The sequence below is a fragment of the Choloepus didactylus genome, chromosome 5 (assembly GCF_015220235.1).
Source record: "Choloepus didactylus isolate mChoDid1 chromosome 5, mChoDid1.pri, whole genome shotgun sequence".
NCBI classification, from domain to species: domain Eukaryota; kingdom Metazoa; phylum Chordata; class Mammalia; order Pilosa; family Megalonychidae; genus Choloepus; species Choloepus didactylus.
Genome location: NC_051311.1, coordinates 39,071,566 through 39,080,530, shown reverse-complemented (window position 1 = coordinate 39,080,530; position 8,965 = coordinate 39,071,566). Strand labels below are relative to the sequence as shown.

General features: G+C 42.6%; 1 non-coding gene across 1 annotated transcript; it reads right to left on the bottom strand.

Moving 5' to 3' along the window:
- Nucleotides 1–6,412: 6,412 nt before the first annotated feature.
- TRNAC-GCA lies at nucleotides 6,413–6,484 on the bottom strand. The gene has a single exon. It is a non-coding gene; the product is annotated as a tRNA-Cys (tRNA).
- Nucleotides 6,485–8,965: the final 2,481 nt, after the last annotated feature.

The following is an 8,965-nucleotide window of genomic DNA, read 5'->3' as shown; positions in this document are numbered from 1 at the left end:
CTTTATGACACTTTGATCTATTGTCTAGTGTCCTTTCTTTCAGTTTGAAGAACTCCCTTTAACACTGCTTGTAGGGCATTATAGTGGTGATGAACTCCCTGAGCTTTTGCTTTTCTGGGAATATCTTAATGTCTCCCTCATTTCTGAAAGAAAGTCTTGCTAGATATAAAATTCTTGATTGGTGATTGTTTTCTTACAGCACTTTAAATATTTCAAGGGCAGTGAAGGCAGTTGTATTAGTGGATTTTAGAGGTTCAAACTGTTGAAAAATACTCTGGTTAATTGAAGAAAAGAAGAACTTATTAGAAATATGTCAGAGTTGCTAGGAGGCAAAAGAACAAGACTTGGATATCTCAAAGATTCTGAAGCACGCACCAAAACAGTAATCTCACAACAAAGCCAGAGTTGATCAAGGCATTGCATTCTCATGGTGCATGTGCTGGTTTGGAGCTGTTATGTACCCCAGAAAAGGCCATGCGTTTTTAATCCATCCATGTGGGTGCAAACCTATTGTGGGTGGGACCCTTTGGTTAGGTTATTTCAATTGAGATGTGACCAACCCCATTCAAGGTGGGTCTTAATCCATTTATTGGAGTCCTTTATGAGAGGATAAAGGACAGAAAAAGCCAAGAGGACACAGAGAGAAACACCTAGAGAAGTTTGGAGAGAGTTTAGAGAAAAAGCCCCTGGAGGAGCTGAGCGAGAAAAGCCCTGGAGATGTTAAGAGAGTACCCACAGAAGCTCAGAGAGGTGGCCACTGGAACCAGAAGCAGAAAGAAACACAACCTGGGGGCAAAGGACCAGCAAATGCCAGCCATGTGCCTTCCCATGTGTCAGAGGTGTCCCAGATGCCAGCACCCTTTCTTCAGACCCTAGGTATCATCCTGATGATGCCTTAATTTCAACATTTTCATGGCCTAAAAACTGTAATTTGTAAGTTAATAAATTCCCATTGTAAAAGCCAACCCATTTCTAGTATATTGCATTCTGGCAGCTTTAGCAAACCAAAACAGTGCAGAACCAGCCATTCTGGAGCTTTGTCCCTTTTCTAAGGCTCAAACTCCAGGAATAGAACATCTGCATGATCGAGCTTGTGTCAGGGCCTGCACACACCAGACTGTATTCAAGGAAAATGGTAGTTTTTCAAGGAAGCACTGGGATGCTATTAGGAAGAGGAAATGGATATTGGGCAGTCAACAAACAAACAAAAAAACAAAAAAGCAAAAAAATCCCATATGGTTTACTGCATCAACTATTATTGAGACATTTGCATTACGAAATTAATAGTAATGGTTACTATATTTGTAATATAAAAATAGTCATTGCAAATAGACATAGGAGAGAATGGGGATTTAAGAGTATGATATTTTCCTGTTTTATTATCTTCCACTGAGGCATCCGCCAAATATCTCTTTGAACTAAGTACTGAGGTTGTTTCTCTTATAACAAAGCTCAACTTATTTTGGGATAGAAACAAAAGGTATGGGCCACCACAAGCATTCAAAATAAGAGATGTCAAAGTTGTATGTATGCATGCTTGTGTGTGTGTGCACGTGTGTGTGCATGCATGCACATGCATGAGAGGTAAATATCAGAAAAAGGCATTGGAGATTACTACAAATATAAAACCATATATACACATGTAGGTAGAATTTGGCAACTAGTAACCATCCCCTACAGCTCTACCGCACATAGCAAAGAGATCCTTTGAATCTAAATATTTTATCATCCCTGCCACTATTCCTTGGGTATTGGGGGAAAAACTCTCAATAGGCTAAAATGAGGGCAAGAGGTAGCAACTTGTCTTTCAAATTTGAGGTGTGGCATCACTTTGATGGCATTTCATACAAGAGATGGGGAAATTGTGAACCTAACCAGAACGTTAATTTGATAATTAAGCCGTCTCAATCATTCAGCAGCCAGAGATGAGTCTCTTAGAGCAGTCATAGGGAAGTCTGCAATTTCCATCTGTGTCTGGAGAAGAGAAAATAGACATTTGAGCTTTCTGTTGTATGTCTTTAAGCTGTCCAGGGATGTTAGATTCAGCTACTCCACTAAGCTTAGTCCTTCATGCTGCTCGATGACAACTAGTCCCTAGAAGTTTTGACCTTTAATGGGAACCTTATTCCAGGAAGAAGTGATACTCAAAATATTTAACCACTCTTACAGTAGACACTGACCAATCAGAATGGATGCCAACCATAAACAATAAACAACCATTAAATGCCTACCAGATGAATAATCAGCCTGAATCCAATGACCACAAGTGATCAATTAGTCAGTTTGCCACTGAAACCTTCGGGCTGCCAGATTATCAGACTTGAATAACCAACTAGATTTCCACTCTCTTCAATCCCCCTACACCAGTCCCATTTTCTTTAGGATCTTTTGCCTGCAACCCACTTCTAATTGGTGTACAGTCAAGGTACATTGTTACAGAAACAGCAATTGGATCTGTCTAACACATAAGACAATCGTTGTCCTAGTGTCAGGAAACTCCCAGCACTGAAGGAAAAGGTTTAAGATGCAGGCTCATAAAATAGGCAGGAACCAAGGGAACCCAGACAGCCAGAATGTCAGGCAAGGAGAGAGGGCACTGCTGCTGTCCTCACTGGACAATGCTAGTGCTCTACCACCCCTGGAATGAATTATAAACTGTTCCTGCTTCTGCATGTCACTCAGTATATATGCACAGATTGATAGTTTGAGTCAGGGGAATCTGGTTGACCAAAAAATCCCAGGGGACAGCAGGGAAATGACCTTTGATTTTGGCTTCTGAGACTGTGAGCAGAGCCATATCTTCCAAGTCTCATAAAATTGGGGATCCTGAAAACATGGAAAGAGGGTTCAAAGGCTGGGAGTGGGGAGGGAGGTAAAAGAAAAAGGAAAGGGAACTAAACACACACACACACACAAAAGCAATGTCCACCAAAGAAAAGTGAGATGTGAGTAGGACTGAATCAGAATGGGAAAGCTGGTCTGGGGAGGTCCTGTAGGGCTGCAGGAGACTAGGGAAGAGTTCTAGAGAAAACCTGACCCATTCATCCTCTCTTCTCTCCTTGCAGAATGGTTCAGCATTATGGAACCCAGGAAGGGAAAGGAAACTATCATTCCAACACCGTGTTCAATGAGCAAAAATATGTATAGACCGGAAGAACCTGAATTTGAACCAGAAACCTCCTGATACTCTATCAAATGCTATACCCCCAAACATTGAGCACTGTCTAATAAGAATGTCTCAGTTCTGAACTTTTAATACAGTGGGTTGAGTAATTACATATGGCCTGCCACGACACACAGCAAGACTGCACCACTGCAAGCTGTCAGCCCACTACCATGCCCACACCTTCATTCCCTACCTTCTCCCACCTTCCCCACATTCTCCCATCTTTACATCCAGCATCCTACATTCCCTCAGTCTTGGACTGAAGGCACTAGCTTGAAAATCATTTATGTTTACCACCAGAATGTTGTTGAGAATTATCCAGTGATGTCAGAACCAAAATAATTTCCCTGCCACTTAGAATCATTGGCTATTAGGACAAGGAAATTGTATTCCCCCAAAATAAAAATTCCCAGACCCGTCCTCAGTCCTACTAATTCAAATGTCTAGGGTAATCTGTACTTTTAGCAAGGTCCCTAAGTAATTCTGATGCAAAGTCAGGCTGAATAACAACTGATTTTAATGTGTCCTTCCATAATAAGAACCTTAAAGGGCAATTATGGGAACTTCTGAAATACACACACAACCCTTTAATGACAAGACAATGACCTGTGCCTGGTCAAAGAAACCACCTGAGAAAAGGGCATGTAAGGAGGAAGGGTGACTATTAGTGTGCCAAGCCAGATAACTATAGTGCACAGAGTGCTTGGTCAGGAAAGCCACTCTACATTTGGAAGTAAAATAAGATATTAGCAGGATACACACAGATTTGAACCAAGGACCTCCTGATCTGCAGTCAAATGCTCTTCTCCCAAACTATACCTTCTTGCCTGGTGATAGTTCCTCCTTAGCATATTTCACCTGTGTTGCCACATCCACACATTCTATATGTAATGTACGTTCTGTTTATTCCTGTTCAGCCTATGAAAACTGGCAGAACAAGAAACTGACATACTCACCACAAACTGACACTCTTCTGGCCATGTTCACCCATTCATTCCTCAGAGACCCCTCACTTGTCTAATAAGCACTTTTCTATTCTGTAGCCACAATATGAATTCCTTCAATAAACTGAAGTCTCCTCTCCACTCACTTGGTAGCTGGTGAGAGATTAGAGAGCATGGTAGATGTAAGAATCATGGTTATATTGGTCAGATATTTCCACACTAATGCTTCATAACAAAACATCCCAAAATTCAGTTGCTAGAAGGAAATACCTGAAACTGTTGAACCGCAACCCAGTAGCCTTGATTCTTGAAGACAATTGTATAACTATGTAGCTTACATGGTGTGACTGTGTGACTGTGAAAACCTTGTGGATCACACTCCTTTATTCAGTGTATGGATGGATAGGTAGGAAAATGGGGACAAAATTAAATGAATAATGGGGGGATGGGATGTTTCTGATGTTCCTTTTTACTTTTACTTTTTTTTTCTGGAGCAATGAAAATGTTCAAAAACTGATTGTGGTGATGAATGCACAACTATATGATGGTACTGCGAACAACTGATTGTACACTGTGGATGTTTGTATGGTATGTGACTATATCTGAAATTTTTAAAACAAAGCAGCCTGTAACAAATAGCTCATGCATTTAACATTTTGCCTTGAAATATCCTTCCCCAACTCTAAAACCTCAAGTATATTTTCTTCCTTCCAGATTATCATGGGCCACTGTTTTTCCTCACCATCTTCTCAGCTGACAATAACAGATTCTTTCCCACCCACCACTTTATCACGAAGCCACTGCCATGTATCTTCAGGCTTTTGTTTCAGCATGAGCCCCCTTCTAGGTATCCATTTTTGTATTTGCTAGGTTTTCTCACAATAATGTTGCATATCAAACCACTCCAAAAATCAGTGCACACAACAATAAGCATTTATTCTCATGCCCATGGGTCTGCAAATTGAATGAGAATCAGCTACTCTATGCTGGGCTTGGTTATGTGGCTCTGCTTCAAGATGCAGGTCTAGCTGGTTTTGGCAACTCATGCAAGTTGGGCCCACAGTTGGACCATGTGTGTTCATTCTGAGGCCCAGGCTGAAAGGGCAGCCTCTTACAGGGAGAGGGCTTCTCATGGTAATGACGGAAGTGCCAGAGGACAAGTACAATCTTGCAGGCCTCTGTTTGCATCACATCTAACATCCCATTAGCCAAAGCAAGTCACATAATTTGCCAGTTATCAGTTTACGAACTCTCAGCTCCAAATACACCCTTCTGTACTTGTACTGTGAAAATGGACTGAATTCCTTAAGGATTTCTCCTTTACAGTGAGCACACTATTAATGTATTAACTTTTTTCAGTAGATAGAGCTGGAGAGATACTGCAGGAGGAAGGGGGCTTCTCTTCCTAATGCCCACTGCGTATTTCTGCTTTTTCACCTGGCTCCTGTTGCATTGTTGGCCAGTGCTATGGGTGTGTGTGTCCCAGGCACGAACCCAGAAAACTGAAGACCCTCGGCAATCTCAAAGCCCTGGCCAGGCTGATGACCACTTTTCTGTCCCCATCCCCATCCCCACCCCCAGTTTGGACCCTGTGCTCCAAACCTCGCACCTATAGCAGTGCCCCAACTCCTGTTATGTGCTGCCTACCAGCGCTGGCTTGCCTCTGGCCCATAAGTTTTTTTTTTTTCCCCATGTCCCAGTCCCCACATGAGGGCACTGCATGCTCCAGGCATCACACTTACAAGGGTTCATCTCCACCTCAGAAGGTTGCTTCTGCTTCCTTGGTGACTGTGACCAGCTCTGGCCGGGGCTACTCAGGGAGTGGGCTGCAATCACATCTTCTACAACGAGATCTGAACCCTAACTTTGGGGAGGGGTCCCTTGTCCAAATTTGTCTTTGCTTGGGTACTCTCCCTCACTAGGATATCCTTTAGAATTTTCTTTACATCTTTATAGTTACTCTCCTTTTATAACTTGATAATTCTTTATATTAAACTTCTCCTGTTTAAATTGCCATGTGGTATTTGTTTCCTGATTGGTCCAGACTGATAGATATGGCCAAGCCCAGAGTAAACTGGTGGAGAGTACACACATCTCTGGAGGAGAAACTGAAAAGACACATAGCAAAAGGTGTGGACACAGTGTAGGGTGAAGAATTGAGGCCAATAATTCAATCCACCATATATCAATGTGCTAGGAGAGAGAATTCAGTTGAAAAAATCAACACAATCTGAGGAAGAGAGTTAAGGTGATTGAGGTGAATTCTAGTATGTGAAATACTAGGTCAAGATAAAAGCTTGACAGGGGGCACCCGGATTTGAACCGGGGACCTCTTGATCTGCAGTCAAATGCTCTACCCCTGAGCTACACCCCCACCATGCAATAAGGTTCCTTCTTAGCCTGTTTTACCTTTCTGGCCACACCCAAGTCTTCTAGCGTATGCAGTAAATTCTATTCATTGTTACACAGCCTACAGAAGTTGGCAGACCCAGAAACAGGCAAACCCACCATAAACTGTCAGTCTTTTGATCTTGAGTTCATTCTTCCATTCCCCAGAGAACCCTCACCTGTCTAATAGGCACTTTCCCATTATGTAGCTGTCAAACATGAACATCCGTACCTGGGGGCAGGGAAGCACCAGGTTTGAGAATAATGGCTTACAGCCAGACCCCTTCCTGCAAACTTTCTTCCTTCTCTCCTCCTTTAGCACCATCTCCTCTGACCCATAATCAGCACTCTCACACCTCCCCACTCACCACCTGGCTTCCTCTCACATCTTACACTCTTTGCTCCTCTTCCCTCTTTCCCTGGTCTAATCTGTGGCTTAGGCAGTCTCTTAGGGGTTTGCCTGAACCAGGGGAGACAGAGCACTGGAGAAGCTGCAGCCCCTAATCCCTTCAGGCAGCAGAACTGAGGACACTAAGGCTAGGCATACAGCAGGCTTGTTTGGGGGCCCACAGCCAAAGAACCAAATGGCCCATGATGGATGGTTAGAGATCTCTCCTTCCCTCTGCCCCACAGCAGGAAATGGACTCTCCTGGATTTGCCCATTTTCCTTGGCAGGCATCTATTCACATAGTGAGGACATACACCAGTCCTTCCTAAAAGCCAACAGGCCCTAAGGTGCCAAGGATTTAGAGAAAGGACCATAACCTAAAGGTATGCTACCTGGCATCAAAGACGGGCGAGAGTCTCATTAGGGAGACGGCAGAATGCATTGTGCTACGCAATGGAAGATAAGGGCATTCCTATGCAGTTTACTTATATAACTACTTTTTTACAAGGTAATATATTCCACTTTAAAAGTATATTCCAAATTCAAAAATAAGTATTCCAGTGAGAACAAATCATTGCCTCCTTCATGTTTCCAACATCATCAACCTGCTACTTGATTTGATGGTTGATGGTTGCTTTCTCCAGGATATAAAACACCATCTTTTTATTAGGTGATGCAATTGGAAGGTTGGGCACCCTTCACTGGTGGTAGCCAAGTTTGCTTTGGTACTACTAACTTAATTTGGTGGAGCCCATTCTTAATCTTTATGCCTGCCCTTATAGCTCCTTGTTCCTAAGTCCATTCAATCAGCACTGGGTGGTTGTGAAGAGTGTTAATTGGCTTCCACAGTGTAGATAATCTCAGACATCTGCTCCTAAATTACTTTTTAGGGTGGGAACCTCATGCTGAGCACATGCACAAGTATACATTTTTCATCATATGTTGAGAGATCACTCAACATATTTAATCCCCCTTGAAACCAAGCTTCCAGTCTTCTGTCTTCCAAGTCCCTGCAGATAGTGTCAAACCTAGTGTCTATGAGTCTGTATAGACTTTCACCTTAAAGCATCTCTACTTCAAAGCAGAGTTGTCAAGGAGACACTTTAAATTCTGCCCACCAGCAAATCTTGCAGAGCTCTCTATAAACCAGGCTCAAATTATTTCCATCTTAGTCAACTGATTAGAGGAAATTTGTTCTGAGGCTAGAGTTGTGGGTTAAGGGACAAGAGGCAGTTTAGGTAGAGCAGGTATCCTGAGAATGCTTGTAACTACTTACATGACCTATTTGTACCTTAATAACCTGTTTGGTTGGGAAGAGTATGCATCACATCCTCCTGATTATGGTGTGTTATTGGCCATGACTAAATTTCTAGGTATATAATTTAGATCAGTAGTTCTCAAAGTGTGGTCCCCAGACTAGCAGCATCAGCATCACAAGGACTTGTTAGAAATGCAAATTCATGGCCTCTCATTAGACCGTCTGAATCAAAAACTCTTGAGTGGATCCCAGCAATCTGTGTTTAACAAGCCCTCCAAGTGAGCTGATGCCTGCTAAAGTATGAGAACCAGTGGTTCAGATTGACAAATTATAGCCTGCAGGCAAAATCTGGCCACTGCCTGTTTCTATAAAAAAAGTTTTATTGTAACACAGTCATGTATTTTCTCTGGCTGCTTTCACGATACAATAGCAGTATTCTTAGGTGTTCAAGATCTACCTTGCTCAATTTCAAGACAAGAGCTCCTTCTCAAAAGTAGACAGTCACTTGCTGAATAAGACATACCTTGAACCAAGACTGTAATACCACCCTCAGTGGTTATCCTGTCCTGGCTTGTCACAGGCTCCATTCAGCACACATACTTTGAACACCTGGTTTCTATTGGGTCATTAGAGTCAAGTGGCAGAACTGGACCAGCTGCAAAGTCTTCCGTTCTTGGCCCCACTCAATCCTGGCAGCCTTTGGGCTGAAAGAGCACAAACAAATGTAGTATAAGGCTATCCCTTCAAACACAAAGAGGCCTACCAAATGTAATGCCTCTTTCTTAGTGTTAGTGATGGTTACAGAGAGTGGTGGGGCAAGA